The sequence below is a fragment of the Mus musculus genome, chromosome 4 (assembly GCF_000001635.26).
Source record: "Mus musculus strain C57BL/6J chromosome 4, GRCm38.p6 C57BL/6J".
Lineage (NCBI taxonomy): Eukaryota > Metazoa > Chordata > Mammalia > Rodentia > Muridae > Mus > Mus musculus.
Genome location: NC_000070.6, coordinates 145,645,543 through 145,665,000, shown reverse-complemented (window position 1 = coordinate 145,665,000; position 19,458 = coordinate 145,645,543). Strand labels below are relative to the sequence as shown.

Below are 19,458 nucleotides of genomic sequence, written 5' to 3'. Positions count from 1 at the left end.
TATAACTTTTACTTTGGCTTTTGGGGGGCAGATTTGTCAATTAGTGAGTCTATGGATTTTTTTGTTTCATTGTTTGTTTGTTTGTTTGTTTTCCTATTAAGAGACATAAAAGGGGTTTGATCCAGAACAAATGAAAAGTGGACAGGAACTGAGAAGAGTAGAGGGAATGGAAACTCTTCAAGATATATTGGATGAGAAAACAATCTTCATCATTTTGGATAGATTCTTTGTGATGTTTTCTGGCTTCCGTATTTGAGTATTTTATTGAGTATTTTGCATCAATGTACATAAGGGTAATTGTTCTGAAAGTGTCCATAATGACATGAGCATACTTCAGCCTCTCAAACTAGGGTCGTGAGTGTTACTAATGTGCAAAACATGATTTTGCAACAGTACTGCGTGAGTCACAAGGGTTACAAATATTAAATTTTGCACATGAGGAGCATTCCACCTCTGTTAAGGAGTCTGTTTATTGTTGTTGTTATTGAAACTCATTTTATCAATGCTGCATATTAATGGAAGTTTACATAAAACATTTGTGCTTCCTTTATGTCGACATTCCCAAGGAAAAGAGAATGTATTAATCTGTATCTGCCTTTGCATTTCCCTCAGACAAATGTCCTACAAGATTAGACTGGGACACAATATGGAAAAAAACCTGGTCTCTAGAGTCTACAAAAAGAAAAGAATTCACACCGAAGCCAAACCATATGAAAGTAATCAATCCAGTAAAGCCTTTGCTTTCACTATCACAAAAATGTCATAAAAGAATTTATATTGAAGAGAAATCCTACAAATACAAGCAATGTGCATCAGGTGCATCTGTGGACAGCGAGAAGTGTCTTTACAGCCATCTTCTGGACCCTGTGAGGACACTCCTCATCTGTAGGCAACAGCACTTCCGCTGCATCTGTTGCCATGGCACCCAACATGGCACCACTTCCCTTTCACATGCTTCCCATTCTTGTGCACTGAATAAAAGAGTATTCCCTCTTCCCACAGACCCTTCTCTTTTTCTGACCTCTCACCATTCTCAGGGGCTGCTTCTGCCAATAAATCCTCTCACATGGCACCTGAAGCTTGGTGTGATATGTCCAGGATTTTGCCTGCCTCTTCTAACAAATATGAAGAAATGATTTCTGTTACCCTTGTGACTCATGCAGTATTGTTTCTGTTACATAAACAAATTCACGATAAAGAAAATTTCTGTAAGTAAGCTTCTAGATGCCTTGACAGGAATGAATGCATTCACAAGTAAATGTAGGAAAGAACTCACACAAGAGAAACACACTATTCATGTGACCTTTTGATGAAGACTAAACATCATAGTTGTCTCTCGTGATCATTAATAGTTGTGGGAGCTTGTATTTTGAATTATTTGAAGCCGATTTTAAATTTTAATGTATGTGAGGCAAATCCATTCACAAAACTTTATTAGGCCATTGTTATATTCCTTCTGTGGATCCTGGTCATCTTCTTTTGCATTTTCACTTGGTGATACCCGCCCCCAATGTATAGCATGCATACTGATCATCTCTGTCATCCACTGTTTATTTAAATATCAGACTGTGTATACTCATACTTTCCAAGTAAGGTGCTTGTGAAGAGTGTTGTGTGGTGGTTCCTGGTTTTGTTTTTCAGATTTTCACAAAATCCCTAGAGATGATGCTTGCTATCCAGCCTGATTTGGATGTCAATCATTAGGCAAGGCTACATTTGAACTCTTTATTTTTATGTGTCAGCCTCCTGAGTACATGTCCAATGGTAGAAGATGTAACCCTAACATTTACCGTTTTGTCAACATATTTAACAATTTTCATGTTCAGATGTTTAATAGAAGAGAATATCAAAAACATTAAATAGCTCATCAATCAGAGATGGAACCAAGTAGAATAATCAGCAATCAACTGCATATCTCACAATATATCTCACTTGCTATGGCTATGTGAATATTATTTGATACTTCATGTTTCTTCATGTTCCCATTAGTTGTGTTTTGGAACTGCATCTTTAAATAGTGACTTCTAAGGGAATTATCTAGAAATGGTAGATACTGCAACAGCAAAAATTAAATAGAAACTTTTATGGTATGTGTGTGTGCATGCGCGTTTGTATGGTATTAATACAGTGATTTTGGCCATTAGTAATATAAGGGAGAGAGAGAGACACACACACTCATATTTTTACAGTGATTTTCGGCATAACTGATATATGCAGATTGGAAGACAACTTTGTACAGTCTACATTGAACATTTCGTTAAAGATTTATTTATTTTATGTATATGAGAACACTATAGCTCTCTTTAGACACACCAGAACAGGGCACCAAATCCCATTACAGATGGTTGTGAACCACCATGTGGTGGCTGGAAATTGAACTCATAACCTCAGGAAGAGTATTCAGTGTTCTTACCCACAGAGCCATAATTCTAGCCCCTGCACATTTTTTATATATTGATTAAGGTCAGGTTTCTACCTTTCCATCCTACAGACATTTTACACTGAGCCTTCTCACAGATGCTCAAAAAAAGCTTAGTCTTTAAAACAATAAATATTGTCTTCTTTCTTCTTTTAAAGATATTATCATTTCAAGATGTACTAAAAGAACAATTTGAATAATAAATCTTATTTGAAAATAAGATTGTTTCTCTGTATAGCCCTGGCTGTCCTAGAACTCACTCTGTGGAACAGGCTGTCCCCAAACTCAGAAATCCACTGCCTCTGCCTCCCAAGTGCTGAGATTAAAGGCATGTGTCACCATTGCCTGGCTTATTTTAATTTTTGATAGCACAGTAGGAGTCAGAGTTTTTTGGCCCCATCTCAGATGTCCTTCCATATGGTTGACTATGTGTGTCTTATGTTGAGCTGCCAAACAGTTTCTTACCCTTCATTGACTACCAGCCCTGAAAGGACAGCCATCCCAGAGGGCATATCAGGGTGTAAGGAGGGAACCTAAACAGAACCCTGGGGAATTTCTATGAGCTAAGCTATAATAGCCTTATTCTATTATTCTGGGTAGGCCTTATTCTAGATGCTCAAGAACCATCAGTAGTTGAAGCATACCTATGCAAATAGAGCATTGCCAAGAGATGTGTTGTACAAGACAATTAAGCAATACTTATTATTATTATTATTATTACAATTATAGCATAAGATACTATCCAGGATGTGTCAAAAGACCTTTTTAAGTTGTCCCAAACTTTTCCAATAAACCCCATATCAAAAGCAAGAATGGACACCCTGCTCTCATTGAGCAAGGATATACTTTTTCTGAGAGTACTGAATCATTTAAGACTATGTTAGCTCAAGTTTCCTTGCTGAAATGGGACAGTTTGTTCATAGGCCTGGGAAATATTTTGTACTTAATAGCATATAAAGCAAATGGTATGAATACAGGGATCACAGACAAGTAGAGACTTATCTCCTACAAGTGCAGACTCCTCACGAAAAAGTTCTGAGGAGGAGCAGGGTTCGTCCCTTTTCTACTTTTCCTTGGATGGTTGGGTGTCCCATACTGCCATTCATCCTGGTGTTGTGGATTCCTGGGGAAAAACACAAACATATCCTCAGCCCTGTGTCAGCAAGGGAGCAGGTGACTGACGTTATGATGTTAGGGCACCACTCCACTATACTAATGGAAGTGGGTTTTCCTGGGTAGGAAAGCCCAATGTTTATAGACAGGGTTTAGTCCCTGGTCATCAAAGCTGAGGAAGTTTAGGTGAAACAAAGCCTCTACCTGGGTAAGATAAGGATCACATTTGGACTCAGGGGAATGAGGCCCTGCATAGACAGCAGTCCGTACAATTGTGGGTGTTCCCCTTTTTGAGCCTCAAGTCAGGTCCTGTGGGCCTAAAGAGGCAGCTGCAAGGCAGGAGATTGTTGGAGTCCAACCAGAGTAGGCTGCGAATTTGATGAAGGATTCTTAAGTGTGGGAAGGCAGAATTATCTCTGGCACAAAGTTCATGCCATGCATCTGGTGGAGGTGGGAGGCTTGCAGTTAACACCAAGCATTCAAATGCCTTCAAATCATTTCACTCCTTCTCATCACCATCCAATGAGTCTGCCAAGGCTAAGATGGCTGGAGAAGAGGCAGTTATGCACACATATACACTTGCCTATTTCTAACAATATGTATTGTGAGTAGCAACAACTTCCTCTTTGGAAAAAATTTAAATTAGTAATGATGTCAAAAAGAATCAGAACTAAAGAGGTGGTGGGGAACTATACAATAATGCCACACCCACTACAGTAAAAATTGCATGACAGGCCCAAAACCTTGGCCTCAGTCCTGACGCATATTATTTCAAGGAAACTTGTCTCCTGGAATGATTCTGGCGTCCCATAAACAAATTTGTTTCAGATTTGTCCTTGCAATAGTTGGTGAATGGTTCTGTGTACTTTCTTTCACTTTTGTTTTATTATAGGTGCCTCCAAAGAATGATTTCTCAAATACTTAATTAGGTTGAACTTTGCTTCCTGGCCTTCATCAATGTCCTAGGCAGTCCTTGAGCCTACACTGGGCTTGGAATTTAGTAACTATGACCTATACAGACGAATTGACTCCAGTATTGAAAGAGAGATATTGAAAGAAATAAAGCATTACTATTTACGATATACAGAGTTAGAAATTTCAGAGCAAGCTTAACAAAGTAAGTTTAGAATTCTTATTATAGTTATGTATGGCAGATTTCATTACTTAATAGAAGAAATTCCGCCATAAAATCACTTAGAATAACAGCCAAGTCACTCCCATATTCAGGAATTTACAATGGTTTAGGAAGAAGATCCTACTGTGGTTTAAGGAGGAACTAGAGCATTGCATTATTCATGAGAACATTAGCTAGACCAGAATTCCCTAGCACATACTTTCACTAGCCCAGAGGAATAACATAGCTAGGTATTTACTAAGAGCTGGGTGGTGGTGGGATAAACAATAAATCAGAAATAGAACTATGGCTTGCACATGAAAGCCCTTGTCCCAGGAGCGTAACGACTTCACACCTGGCTTCTAAGAATATAGCTGACCTTAGATAGAGCTGACTTTGTCTCAATTGTTTCATTGCCTAGATCCCGCCAGTCTTTATGTATACATTCTTCTGTTTTGTGTAAAGAGTCATTAAGAATCGAGTAACCTCAATGTACCTTGAGTGATGTGTCACCTCACTTCCTTTTTTTCTTCTGTATTATAAGGCTGATGCTCACTTTGAGAACTTACATTCAGATCAACACTCCCTTGTGTTCTTGTCTGATTGACACTCGACACTGACTCCTTGCCCACCTGAATACTGAAATCTTGATTCTCCCACGGGTTGAGGGACCGCCTGAGTTCAGTATGTGTCACCCGAATTCACCATGAATTTCTTGGCTTGAAAGAAAACCCTCGTCGACGTATCAGGGTCTCAAATGTTCTCAGAGCAAAATTCATGGGGATAGACCTCCTGCCTCAGTCCATGTTTCCAGAACAGAGAAACTTACATTCATGCCACTGATGAAAAGGAAGAACCTAAGGGATTTTATTTGGGGTTCCCTTAAGTGGGAAGGAAGTCTACCAATGGCCAGATGAGACACAGGTGTAAATTCATAAGAAAGGGAAAAATTGTGGAAGGAGGAAAGTGGATGTTGGACTCAGTTGTTTTGTGCTTAGTGAGGGACTTCCATGGTAGTTAGGCCATGGCTCTGTGTCCACATGGTTGGCCCAATGGAGGAATGTCATGGGTGGTGTGTAGGGTAGTCATTGTTGTGGATTGCCCTGGTGTTGTTTGTATTTTGATGCTAATTCTGCTTCCTCAAATGGAGCTGCCCCAAGGAGGAGTGGATCACATACTCTGGTGATTTAATGTGAAACTTCTCCCCATTTAAATTGCTCAAATTGGTCAAATAAAGACTGAAGCCTGTGATTGGGCAGTGGAAGGAAAACGTGGGGCTGGAGGTTTTAGAAAGGAAGAAGAGGGGAAGGAGGAGAGGCAGACAAGTAAACAAAGGAGATAGTGGAAGATGGAAGAAAAGGAGGTGGAAGGAAGATGGAGCAAAACCACGTGGCCTAGAGAAGACACAAGGAGCAAGGGATCTACACAACTAACCAGTATTTATCCAAAGATGACCTGCATCTTAGTTATCTTAACTTCTACTCATTTCCCTCAAGGAATTCCCATGCAGAGGGAAGATAAATTAGAATGAATATTTGCTGGGCAGTGGTGGCACATGCCTTTGATCCCAGCACTTGGGACACAGAAACAGGCAGATTTCTGAGTTTGAGGCCAGCCTGATCTATACAGTGAGTTCCTGGAAAGCCAGCACTAACTATACAGGGAAACAGGCTCAAAAACAAAACAAAACAAAACAAACAAACAAACAAACAAATATGTGAATTTAAAAAAAAAGAATGGATGATTTTAGCACGTAAACAGAGTAAGAAATCCCTACATGGAAAAGGTCTTTGAATTTATACTAAAAAGAAAAAAATGAGACTTTGACAATTAGTTGGAATGGACCCACCTGAAATAGTGGTACCTTTTACTAATGCAGAGATTGCCTCCTTAGGGGTACAAGGTGAATCTTGGTAAAGAACATGCAGTAACTTCTTGGAGAGATTAGTGATGGATACCATAAAAGCAAATGATTTCATTTCATAAAAAGAACTACTTGGATTCTCCCTCATAAAATAAAGGAAACTCCATTATCTGGAGCCCCTACATGTTATGCTGAGACTAATAAATCAGGAAAGGCAGGATATAAATCAGAAGGTGTAGGTCACTGAATGTCCTTATAAATCAGCTCAAATATCTGAATTATGTGCAATACTCCCAGTGTTGTCAGATTCTCTAGAGTCTCTTAATATAGTAACTGACTCTCAATATGCAGAAAGGGTTGTTTTTCCAATACAGACTGTTGATCTTATTCAGGAGGAATCTGAATTGACTTCACTATTTTTTCAGCTACCACAATTGATAAGAAATAGGAGTCATTCACTATATAAATCACTCATAAGATCGCATACAGGTTTGCCAGGCCCTCTGGCACAAGGTGATAATGAAATTGACCAGCTACTGATAGAAAGAATAAAAGAGACTTTAGAATTCCATAAACAAATCATGTTAACAGCAAGTCTTAAAGAAAGAGCCAAGGGAAATGTGAGGCAATGTCCTACTTGCTCATTATACAATCAAATTCCATTACCTTCAGGAACTAAGCATAAGGGTACAAAAAGAAATGTCATTTGGCAAATGGATGTATTCCATTTTACAAAGTTTGGTAAACTGAAATGTGTGCATCATACTATCGACACTTATTAAGGATTTCAATGGGAAACGTCCTCGTCCTCAGCATCAGAAAAGGCTGAATCTGTAACTACCCATTTGTTAGAGGTTATGGCCATTCTGGGAATACCCATACAAATCAAAACACACAATGGTCCAGCATACGTCTCTAGTATGATGAAGCAGCTTTTTAAAATGTTATTACATAAAATACACTAAAGGAATATCATATAACCCTACATGACAATTGATTGTGGAGATGTCTAAGAAAACTCTAAAGGGGATACTTAACAAGCAAAAGGGGACAACAAAAGTCTCCAAAATTGATTATATAATGCTTTATTACCTAAGTTTTTAAATGCTAATGAAGAAAACATTGCAGATGCTAAAAGTCATTCGATTGTGGAAAGAACTACTAAACTAAACCAGCCTGTTTATATTAAGGATATTATGAAATCAGAATGGAAAATAACAAATGTGTTATACAAGTGGAGGGGTTATCCTTATATTTCCACAGGAAAAGAAAAGCTATGGGTTCCTTTCAAGTTGATAAAAATGAGACATGTCAAAGGAAGACCTCCTGAATACCTTGGCTATGGAGAAGGAAAGGGAGACTAACACAATCAACAAGCTAGGTGCTATATACGTGGTGATGTTTATGTCTCTGTATATAGAGACAGCTCTGGAACTGGCTTTGACTAAAATGTCTATACACACCCAATAACCCCTACTGGGTACAAAATTCTCATGACTTTTTACATACCATCCTTTAAGATGGCATGAATGGTAATGTATATTGTAGTTTGACTATGTGATCAAACTAATCTCTGAAGAAAGGCAGTTGTCTTCCTTTATTGATCTTAACTAACCAGTCTGTGCACCCTGCATGCTCCATATGAATGTCTTTCCAGAATTATATGTTGCTTGTAAGTTTGGTATAGTGCAGGATGAAAGAAGAGAAAGACAGCACTGCTAAGATTCACACTCCAGGATGTTGAGATTATGCGACCTTCCCTTCTGTCTCCTTGTTTGATTCTACCTCAAGTACATTGAAGCTGTTTCTTCTAAATAGTTGTTTCCAAAACTTTTCAAGAATATCTAGATCACCTATTCAGCCTTTCAGACTGCCATAGTCAAGATTTCATCTAATTGATGAACTTTCTCAGCACATAATGCCTGGAAGGCAAATGACACTAACTAGTCCTCCTTTGACCAAACCAATTTTCCTGTTTTTTCCCTTCAGCCCACAGAAGGGATTTTTTCACCTCAATTCAGCTATAAGCAGACAAAAGAAGATCATCGTATCAGTATCTTATGTTGTGGTGGATGGTTCTGGTTATTTTATGAATCATAGATATGTTATCATTTTAAGGAATATTTTACAAATATTGTAGATTTAGACAGGGAGGGAGCTAGAGAGCTTAGACTCAGGGACTTCTACCTTTCCTTTCCTCTTCTCTATCCTTCCTTCTTAGGTAAATAAAAGTCACAGGGAAGATAAAGATGGGATATAGTAATATAGAAATTAGAATATTAGACAAATAAGAATAGGTTGTCAACTTTACTCTTAAAACATTACATGGCCATATCTTACAGATAGAAATCTTTATAATTTATGTAGCATTGAACTTATAATTTCTTACATTTCTACAGAATTTATTTCAATAGAGTTAAGGTTTTCAATGGTATGAAATTCATAGATTGATGTAAAAATTTGGAGTAATATTATTGTTATTAGATAGGATTTGTACCCAGTCAACACATTTACAAATACAAAGCTTAGACTGGGTCCCTCTATGTCTGCTATTACTAAATATTTTTAGATGATTGAAAATACAAGTTAAGGGTCAGATAACAGAATCATAGTCCTGAGTTAATTATAAAGTTTTTGTTTTTGAGATATTTCAATCAGAAATGGTTGAGAGTAGTCAAGGCTTAACAGTTCAGATATACTTTGCATAGATAGACAGAAGTCCACAGAATACTACAGTTAAGGCAATTTCATTATTAAAGATCACTCGACTAGAGACATATCTGCTCCTGACAGCATCCATTCTTTGTATAAACATGAAGTGCGCATCAGTGGAGTTGCTCCAGTTGTGGCGAAATAGCCACCAGAGAAGAATTGCCTCACTTCATCTACAGACAAAAGTCCTGTCCAGGAAAAGGACATACTATGTGGAAGAGCAACTAATAGATCTGCCAAGACAGGCTAAGCACTCCTTCAAAATTCTGCTTTACAAAGTTCTGACAGATGATCCTGGCCAGAAGGCTGAAGACTGATGCTCCACCATTTTGAAGGAATGAGGGACTGTCCAGGTTGTCAACTGTGTCCACAGTTTGGTTGGGTTTTGGAAGCTATGTTTTATGCTTCCTATATGTTCAGGTAATATTTAGGACATGCTTGGATTTCTATCTTACAGCTGCTGAAGTCTTGTTGTACTCTCATAGCTAACTCAAGATGTTTAGCATTGACTGACATGATATATATTTGAGAGGATGGTTTTCAGATACAAGTTAAAACCAGGAGATAATTCAGGTATAGAATTGTAAGCCTTTTAAGTTAGGATAGATGGTAGTGCTTTATCTAAATGGAGATGATGGGTGGCCTGGGTGTTTAGGGTACTTTTACTTTTAAAATTTCATAATTCAAGTGCTGTGCTCAATTTATATGTGAGAGAAAAGATCCTTTTAGTTGAACAAAAGGGATTGAACAAAATGTGGATTTCCCTGGTGCTGTTTGTACTTTAATGCTTATTCTGCTTCCTCAAGAGGGGCTGCCCCAATGAACAGTGGACTATATACTCATGTAATTTCATGTGAACCTTCTCTCCATTTTAACTGGTCGAATAAAGGCCAGAGCTTGTGATTGGGCAATAGAAGGGAAAGGTGGGGCTGGAGATTTTAGAGAGGGCAAAGACAGAAAAAGAAGAGGGAGACGAGGAGATGAAGGAGGCAGAGGAAGTTAGAGGAAGAAAAGGTGGAGGAAAGATGGAGAAGAACACATTGCCTGAAAAGCCACAGATAGCAAGGGTTCTAAAAGCTGGAGAATAGAATAGTGTAGTGGAATATCTGCCCAAGACATGCAGCTTATATATATTGTAACTGAGTGGCGTGTTCTTTGCTTAGCTATTGGTGTTGGAGTTTTACTGAAACAAGTCCTTAGTACCATCTCCTGAATGGTCAGTCCTAATGTGAAGATGTCAGGAGGAATGAAAATAAAGCAGAATGTATAAGACAAATGACATTAAGAAATAAAAAAGAGGGTCCCATACTTGATGCCCCAGTGATGTATCATGCAAGTAGTATGAGGTAGGAGTGGGTGGATTGGTGGGTGAGCACTCTCAGATGCAAAGGCTAGGGCTTATGTAGTGAAGAATTCATGGGACTAAGAAGAGCGGCCAATATTTGGAATGTAAATACATGAAGTAATTGATAAAATGAATGAAGGCAAAAAAAAAAGTAGTGAGAAAGAAACAACAAAAAACAGAAAGAATCAAGAAAACCATGAGCTGATTCTTTGGGAAAAAAATCAACAACTTACACAAACCCTTAGCCAAACTAACTAAAAGTCAGAGAGACAGTATCCAATTTAAGGATATTGGAAATTGCAAAAGAGTCACAACTAAGGACAGTGAGGATGTTTAAAAAATAATTATGTCTTTCTTGAAAAACCCATACTCCACAAAATTGGGAAGGAAATGGATGACTTTCTAGACATATAACAATTACCAAAGCTTAATCAAGAAAAGGTAAAATATCTGAATTATCTTATAACCCCTAACAGAATAGAAGTAGTCATTAATAGTCTCTGAACCAGCCGGGCGTGGTGGCACACGCCTTTAATCTCAGCACTCAGGAGGTAGAGGAAGGCGGACTTCTGAGTTTGAGGCCAGCCTGGTCTACAAAGTGAGTTCCAGGGCAGCCAGGGCTATAAAGAGAAACCTTGTCTCAAAAAAAAAAAAAGAAAAAAGTCTCTCTGAACCAAAAGAGAAATGTCCTGGGCTAGATGATTTTAGTGCACAATTCTAACCGACTGTCAAAGAAGAACTAATGCCAATATTTCCAGGAATGCAGGGGTGATTCAATATGTAAAAATCCACACGGCTCAAGAGATGGCTCAGAGAGGTAAGAGAACTGACTGCTCTTCTAGAGATCATCAGTTCAATTCCCAGGAAACACATGGTGGCTCATGGTGGCTCAGAGCCATCTATAATGTGATCTGGCACCCTCTTGTGGTACTCAGGCATATATGCAGGCAGAAAACCATACACAATAAATAAGTTAATCTTTTTTAAAAATATACCAACATAATTGTATTACTCATGGTTTTCTGGAGTGACAGAAGTTATGGTATATCTCTCTATATTAAGAGACTTTATACTAATAACTTGCAGTCTACAGTCCAACAAGCCCTACAATGGAAATCAGTGAACAAGAAGTCCAAGAATCTAGCGCAGTCCCATGATGCTACATGTCTTGCCTGGTCTTCTGAATAACCAGGATTCCTGAAGAAGTAAGTTCCAACAGATGTGCTGGCAAGTAAGTGCAAGCAGGTGAAGAAGAGTGAGACGTCCTTCTTTCATCAGCTTTATGCAGGCCTCCAGCAGAAGGGATGCTCTACATTAATGGTGTATACAACTATGACTTGCTTTGGAATTTGATCTGTGCCAGGCTGGCCTTGATCTCAGAGTTCTGCTTTCCTTAGTCTCCTGAAATTAAAGCCATATACAACCTTATCTAGGCCTAACCATCTCATGGCCTCTATGGCCTCAAGGACTGAATAAAAGTGTTCTCATCCCATTTCACGATGTAAGGCAGAAGCCTGTTTCTTAAAGCCGCAGATCTTAATCACAGGTATTTCCTGTATTTATGGATGGTAGTGCATTCCAGGTTTAGTCAAGTTGACAACCAGGATAAGCAATCACAATAATGCACCATAGGAAAAAAAAGTGAAAGATAAGCCCACATAAATATCTCACCAAATGCCAAAAAGGTATTTGGAAAATTCAACCCCCCTTTAGGATACGTTTGGAGGGACAGAATGCAAGGGGTATACCTAAACAAAATATAGGCAATGTTCAGCAATCTATCACCCAAAATCAAACTAAATAGAGAGAAATTTTAAGCATTTCCATTAAATCAGGAACAAGGAAAAGCTGTCCACTATCCCCTCATCTCTTTGATATAGTACTGAAAGTATTAGCTCAAGCAATAAAGCAGCTTAAGAGATCAAGGGAATACAATTTGGAAAAGAAGAAACTCAGATATTATGATAATGTATATAAGTGAGACAAAAAATTCTACCAAAAAATTACAGTTGATAAACATTTTAGCAAAGTGTCTGCATACACAATTGACTTAAAGAAAGCCTTAGCCCTGCTACACACAATTGATTAAAAGGGTTGAAAAAGAAGTTATGGAAACAGAACCCTCCACTTTAGCCACAAACAAAATAAAATACCTTCAGTTACCTCTAAACAAGCAAGTGAAAACCTGTAGGAGAAGAACTTAAAGTATCTTAAGAAAGAAACAGGAAGATATCAGAACATGAAAAGATCTCCCTTGTTCATGTATCAATAGGATTAACATAATGAATATGTCCATCTTACCAAAAAGCAATCTAGACACTCAGTACAATTCTTATCAAAAATTTAGCACAAATCTTCACAGATCTTGAAAGAAATATTCTCAATGTTGTATGGAACAGTAAACAAAACAAAAACCACAGGATAGATAAAATATTCTTGAACAACAAAAAAAATCTGGAGCTATCAATTTCTGTAACTTAAAGATGTATGGCAGAAAAATAGTAATAAAAATTTGTATGGTACTGGTATAGAAAGAAATAAGTAGGTGGATTAATGGAATTCAATAGGAGACCCAAAAATAGACCCACACACCTACGGACAGTACGCAGGCCACACACACACACAAGTGCAGGTAGCTGCAGAGGACAGGAGAGGGCCTTGTGCTTTGAAGCTAGCTCTAAGTGTCCAGCTCCAGTCTTTTTCTTTTTTTTTTTTTTAAACTTTGTAAGTATTTATCATTGCTCATCCTGTGTGACATTTAGAGCTATATCACAGTTTTAGTGAGGTTGCCAAGGATATGTTGCCAGTTTATATACATTCCTGCACATTAAGAAGTGATTTAGAGGCTTGGGGAGGCAGCTCAGTAATTAAAAGCACTCTGCTGCACTTGTGGAGCAGGGTTGAATTCCCAGGACTCACATGGTGGATCAGAACTGAAACTCCAATTCCAGGAAGTACAATGTCCTCTTCTGACCTCTGTGGGCACCAGGCATGTATGTGATGGGGCATAGATACACATGTAGGCGAAAACACCCTTATACCAAAAAATAATATGTTTTCAATAAAATAAGAAAAATGTTTAAAAGGAAAGTAGTAACTCAGGCTGGGAATGTGCTAGCCTGGTACCACAAACCTTGCATTCAGAGCTCAGACCCATGTCACATGTTGAGATGGTACACGCTTTTAGTCCCCTCAGAATTTGTGAGGTGGAAGCCGAAGGATTAAAGAGTCAGGCACATCCTCTGTGACATAGTCAGTTTGAGGAAGACCAGCCTGAGCTACATGAGACCCTCTCTTGAAACACAAAGGAGGCAAAGAATGACTGTGGTCCAGGATTCTGGGGTCACTGCCCCCAGCTTTGATTTACAAACCACCAGCTGTGTACAGTATGCAGTGATCAGAACCCACCTCACAGCTAATAATGCTTTTGCTCCTTGGCATCAAGAAGAAAGGCCAGGCACTTTTCCAAATGCTTTAGAAATAAAAAGTTGTATTTAATTCTCCACCACTTGAAGCAAGGATGCTTTTTGCCAGCCACATTTTAAAGAGAAGAACTAGGATCTGGATAGATGACTTGGTGGTTAAGAGCACTGGCTGCTCTTCAGGGAACCAAAGGTTGTTCTCAGGTACCCACATAGTGGCTCATGACCACCAACTATTACTGCAGTTCCTAGGGAACTGATGCTCTCTTTCAGCCTCTGTGAGTCCCAGGCACGCATATGGTACACTGACTTATATGCAAAGAAACATCACACATAAATAAAAACGAAGTATTTTTGTTTTGTTTTTTGAGACATGATTTCTCTGTGTAGTCCTGACTGTCCAGAAATTCGCCCTGTATACCAGGCTGGCCTTGAACTCAAAGATGCACCCTCCACCTGAGCACTGGGATTAAAGACATGCACCACCAAGGTCAGCTTTACCCCTCAGTTTCATCATCTGTAAACAGAAGAATTCCAATGCCCTTCCTAAGGCTTGGGCACATTTGTTTGTCTATATGAGTTGAAGAGCTTAAATTCACTCTTGAAGACTGGGGATGTTTGCTCAGTAGTAGAGCACCTGTATCCCATGCATAAGGCTGTGGGTTGCAAGCTCCACCCCAAGCCCCACCCTCAGTAATGATAATTAAAATAAAAACAAAATAAAAACACCATCCAAAGGAGTAAAGCAGTGCTTGGTTCAGAGTCTTGTATGGAATGTCTGCTGTGTCCATGTAAACAGTGGAATCATATGTAGCATGTTTAAAAATATGTTTTCCTGACCCAGCAAGATGGTTCGCTGGGTAAAGGCACCTACTCCCCAACTGGATCCCTGATCCCAGGAGGAAGGAAAGAATGGCCTCCTGTAAGCTGTGTTCCCCCTCCACAAATAGATTTTTAAAAATTCAGTTATTTTTGTTTTGTTTTGTTTTGATTATTTTTTCAAGACAGGATCTTATTACTTAGCTCTGGCTGTCCTAGAACTCTATGGACCAGGCTGGCCTGGAACTCAGAAATCCACCTGCCTCTGCCTCTTGCGTGCTGGCATTAAAAACATGAGCCACTATACCCAACAATAAATGTAATTTTTAAAAATGTTAATGTATGTTCTTAAGTTTAATATTCTGTGGGAAATATGTATCTACTTACATAAGTTGTTATTCAATTCCCTCACACTTCAGATTATTCTGGGATTGAGCAAGGCTTATTCTGGAGACTTATGCTGAGGTTGTTTTTGCAATGGTACTGAGTCTGCTGTGATGACAAGATTGGAGATGTCTTGTGAGGTGGCAGTAGCTCACTCTCAGTGAACTGACAGTGTCCCAACTTCTCCTGGGCTCCTTATGGCCACCTGTCCATGGCTTCTGGTCTCACCATACCATCCCTGGTGGGGAAAATATTTCAGAGAGCATGTCAGCTGCATGTCATCAGGAATGGTGATCTTGTCCATTTCTCTCCCAAGTGCCCTGGCTAGTTCAGTGCTTGGGACACACCAGTACTCCATACATGTATGTGGAAGGACAGATGAGTTTGTCTAAGACCACAAGCTTTACTAAGTATGTTCCCTTTGAACCAGGCTCTCCGGCTGCAGCTCTCCAAGACATGACATTTCAAAGTTGAGAACAGTCTGCTTTGTGTTCCCATCCCTCATGGGATGTGTGTGTAGGTAAGCACTGACTGAGCTCACTTCACAGAGCTCTGAAGCAGACACATTCGTGGTATTGAGCATTCTGTCCCTGATGCCCAATGTCAAACTCTTAGGGGACACATGGCCAAGTCTAGATTGTTTTCTTGGTGTGATGTAAGAAAATGTGCCAGGGAGTTTGTTGATGGTATCTGCTGCAGGTATCCCCCTTCATAAATGAGCCTGAAGGGATGACTCCCCTCTCAGCCTTTATTATTTTTCAAGATTTATTATATTATTGTTTTTATTATGTTTCTGGCCATTTTCAAACTTATTTCTCTGGTCTATTGTCAAGTATGAACATTTTGCCAACCTGCATATATGTACACCACTTAGTGTCTGGTGCACTCAGAAGTTAGGAGAGGGAATCAGGTCCCTGCAGATGTTTGGGAGCCACCATGTTGATGCTTGGAATCAATTTTGAGTCTTCTGCAAGAGCAGGCCAGTGCTCTTAACTTTTTTTTATTTTGTATTTATGTATATGACTACACTGTAGCTCTCTTCAGACACACCTGAAGAGGGCATTGGATCCCATTACAGATGGTGGTGAGCCACCATGTGGTTGCTGGGATTGAACTCAGGATTTTTGGAAGAGCAGTCAGCACTCTTAACCGCTGAGCTATGTCCCTTGCACACCCACCCCCCACACCCACCCCTGCTATTAACTTTTAAGTCATCACCAGCCCTCATTCTTCTGTTCCATTAAACATCTTTTACTTCACAAGTAGCTTATGGTCAAATTTATAAGTTCAGAAATCAAGATTGGTGAGGCAGAAGAGTGAACGTGGAAAGCCTTTCTTTGCAGAACCTTATATATCCAGGTGCTGGTGCATCATAGCCACTTCAGTGAAATCTATGAAGCAAGCCCAAAAGCTTGGGAAAAGTCCTGAGTCAAAAACTTTCATGGAAACTTAGTCTCCTGGAGCCTTGGCATCCCATACCATGATGTTCCTATAAACTTGGTTAATAGGTGAATGGGTCTGTGTGCTTTCTTTCAGTATTGTTTTATTATCAGTGCCTCCAAGGAATGATTTGTCAAATACCTAAATTAGGTTGAACTTTGCTTCCTGGCCTTCACCAATGTCCTAGCCAGCACTTGAGCCAGCCCTGGACTTGGGATTTCATAAGAATGTTACAGATTAAGACAGATTGCCTCCAGTATTGAAAAAGAGATAGTGAAAGAAAGCAGGCATTATCATCTACTAAATAGAGTTAGAAATCTCAGGGCAAGCTTAGCAAAGTAAGATTAGAGTTCTTATTATAGTTATATATGGCAGACTACATTACTTAATAGAAGAAAGTCCCCGACAAAATCACTTAGAATAATAGTCCAGTCACTTAAATATACAAGAATTTACAATGGTTTAGGAAGTAGGTCGAGATGTGGTTTAAGGAGGAGCTAGAGTATTGCATTATTCATGAGAAGGTTACCTAGAGCAGAACTCCCTAGCACATACTTTCACTAGCCCAGAAGCATAGCATAGTTAGATATTTACTAAGAGCTGGCTGGTGGTGGGCTAAACAATAAATCAGAATTAGAACTATGGCTTGGGCAAGAAAGGACTTGCCCTGGGAACATAATGACCTCACATCTGGCTTTTAGGAATATAGCTGACCTTAGATGGAGATGACTTTGTCTCAGTTGTTATGTTACTTAGTTCCTGTCAGTCTTTATGTATGCATTCTTCTGTTTTGTGTAAAGAGTCATTAAGCATCGGGTAACCTCAACGTACCTTGGGTGATGTGTCACCTAACTTCCTTATTTTCTTCTGTATCATAAGTCTGATGCTTCCTTTGAGAAATTACATTCAGATCAACACTCTTTTATGTTTGCATCTGTTTGTCACCCCACTGACTCCTTCACGCCTGTGTACCAGGACCCTGAGTCTCCCGACACTTAAGGGGCACCTGCAAGTTGAGGGGCTGAGTCCAGTCCACAGCACTGGTGATTTAACACAGCCAGGAAGGCACTGCACGGGTGAAGCATACATAGGCATGGGGCAGCACAGGTCCCCATAGGTCACTGTCAGCTTCCTAAGATAGCCATTGGGATGTCTACAGACAAACCCTGTTAATGTGGTCAGTTTGCTAATGCCACGTTGGGGTGAGGCCCTCACTTCATCCAACGACTAGCACCATGTCAGCAGTCCACAACATGGTGTCTGTCTCCGAGCTCACCTGCATCTACTCTGACCTCATCCTGCAAGACAAAGAGGTGATGGTCAGGGAAGTTAAGATCAATGCCCTCATTAAAGCAGCTGGTGTCAGCATTGAACCTTTCTGGCCTGGCTCGTTTGCAAAGGCTCTGGCCAATGTCAACACTGGTAGCCTAATCTGCAATGTTGGGGCTGCTGGGCCCACTCCAGCTGCTGGAGCTGCACCTTCTGGTGGTCCTGCTCCATCCACTGCTGCCGCCCCAGCTGAGGAGAAGAAAGTGGAAGCAAAGAAGGAAGAGCCCGAGGAGTCCGAAGATGACAGGGGCTTTGGTCTTTTTGACTAAACTGCTTTTGTTAACTTGTCCAATAAAGAGCTGAACCTGTACCTGAATTGTACCTCCTGATACCTTTACACAAGAGTACAAACTTTAGTGCATAATGAACCTCTTAGATATTTTGCATATTACTGTAGTTTTGAGCATCTGAAAATATGCATACTGAGGGGAATATATGTCTATAAAGAATTTGCTCATATTCTTAGGTAACACACTTATATCCAGTAACACAAGATTATTGATTCTGAAGAAAGAAGTCTGATAAGGGTAAACAATCTATTCAAATATTATGATGCCACTCTTGAGGAAGGATTGACTTTTCTGACTTGAAGCCTTGTTGCTTGGTATCTGTTACTTGAACAAGTTCATGCTGAAGAGAAATTCTGCAGATAGGCTTTAAGAAACCTTAACAGAAATGAATGCATTCATGAGTATGTGTGTGTGTGTGTGTATGGTGTATGTGTGTATTTTTACAAGGATTTAGGCCAGGAGAGATATGTGCAAATTGGAACACAAGTTTGTGGAATCTACTTTGGACATTTTTTATGCTTCAATTATATTTTTATGCTTCAAATATATTTTTTTCAAGTGTATTAGTTCATACTTAATTCTAAATAGATGTTTCATTCTTAGAACCGGAAATGATTGCCAGAGAATTTTCACAGTGGCTAATGTTGGTTGATGCTGATATTTTATTTATTTATATTTCATGTAATCCCCTTTCCAGGTTTTCCCTTCTGGAAGCCCCCTATCCCATCCTCCCTCCCTGTGCTTCTGTACAGGTGCTCCCACACACACCGACTCCTGCCTTCCCACCTTGACATTCCCCTACACTGGGTATGGAGCCTTCACAGGACCAAGGGCCTCTCCTCTCATTGATGCCTGATAAGGCCATCCATCTGCTACGTAGGCAGATGGAGCCTTGGATCCTTCCATGTGTACTCTTTGGATGGTGGTTTAGTCCCTGTAAGCTCTGGAGGGTCTGGTTGGTTGATATTGTTGTTCTTCCTATGGGTTGTAAACCCCTTCAGCTCCTTGAGTCTTGTCTCTAGCTTCTCCATCAGGAACCCAAGCTCAGTCCAATGGGTGGCTTCAAGCATCCACCTCTGTATTTGTCAGGCTTTGGCAGAGCCTCTCAGGAGAGGGATATATCAGGCTCCTCTCAGCAAGCACTTCTTGGCATCCACATTAGTATCTGGGTTTGATGTCTGTATATGGGATGGATTCCCAGGTGGGT

At 39.7% G+C, this 19,458-nt stretch overlaps 1 pseudogene; it reads left to right on the top strand.

Moving 5' to 3' along the window:
* The first annotated feature begins 17,885 nt into the window (after positions 1–17,885).
* On the top strand, positions 17,886–18,230 carry Gm13249 (annotated as a pseudogene).
* The last annotated feature ends 1,228 nt before the right edge of the window (positions 18,231–19,458 follow it).